Here is a 1,442-nt window from a genome sequence, read left to right as displayed (position 1 = left end):
AGTTTATGTTTCCATGGGTATGTTTTTTTAACTTCTGTCTGAGAACAGAACAAAATAGAACAACTTCTTTCAGAAACACACTGTTAGATAGGCAACTTTCTAAAAGCTCTACTGTATAATCAAACTGCCAAAATATTAGTAATATCCACTCTCTCCATTATACCCCTTTCTCTCATCAGTGTTATGTAAGTCTCCAACATAGAAGCCATAACATTAAGTTATGAATATCTGTCTCATTGAAATTAGAGCTACTTGTAGGAAGAGAGAGTTCTTACTCAGTTTTCTATTCCCAGTGTCTAGGCCAGTGCCTACCAGGCACACTCATATCACCCTGGGGGAAGCACCCAGGCAATCTTCTAATACCTCATAAACGAGTGACCATATAGTTTATTATCTACATCAGGACAGTACTGAAAATTAAAGGGACTAAAATAACTTTATATAATTTAAAAAATATTTTTATTGCCTGATAAATTAGTTTTATGAAATTATGGTTAAGAAAAATTCCCCCCAAATCTATTTTTTAAGGTTTCACCACAATTAAATGCTAAAAAAATCATAGGCCTTTTAAATTTCACTCTATTCTAGAACAAGTGTTGGGGGATTGTAAAGGGTAAAGGGGGTCAAATATATGGTGACAGGAGATTTGACTTTGGGTAATTAACACAATGCAATATACAGATGATGTTTCATATAATGATACACTTGAAAGCTGTATAATTTCATTAACAAAGTCACCCCAATAAATTTAATTTAAAAAAAGAATATCAATCTGTAAGGTACAAATAGAAGTTCAATCAAATGTTCTTTTCATAAGTAAAGATATTCCAAAGCACAGTCATAAGATTTCAAAATTCATCTTTTGAATTCTCATTTAATTTCTTTTTTCCTCCCTTGCTTTTGCAGAGATAAATTTTAATGTCTCTCTGTTTACAAGCTTTGTTCTCAAAAATTCAATTTAATAAAGCCTAAGATTTGGTGTTCCATATATGAAATACTTTTATTAAGTATTTTAAACTGATTTTTTAAAATGTGGCATTACAAATTATTTTCCAGTAATGGTCAATACTATTATAGAGTCCAGCTAGTGTTACCCAATGGTTGAGCATTGACCCATGCACCAAGAGGTCACTGGTTTGATTCCCAGCCAGGCACATGACTGGGTTGCAGGTTAGATCCTCTCTAGGGGGCCTTCAGGAGGCAGCTGATCGATGTTCCTCTCCCTTCCTCTCCCTCCCTCTCCTTTCCTCTTTCTCTCTAACATCAATTAATCCTCCTGAAACTATTCCAAGGAATTTAAAGAGGAAGAAACACTTCCAAGCTATTTTTACAAAGCCAGCATCAGCCTAATTCCAAAACCAGATAAAGACACTACAAAGAAAGAAAATTACAGGCCAATAATATCCCTGATGAACACAGATGCTAAAATCCTCAACAAAACA

The sequence above is a fragment of the Myotis davidii genome, unplaced genomic scaffold (assembly GCF_000327345.1).
Source record: "Myotis davidii unplaced genomic scaffold, ASM32734v1 scaffold319, whole genome shotgun sequence".
NCBI classification, from domain to species: Eukaryota; Metazoa; Chordata; class Mammalia; order Chiroptera; family Vespertilionidae; genus Myotis; species Myotis davidii.
This window is presented reverse-complemented; position numbering follows the sequence as displayed.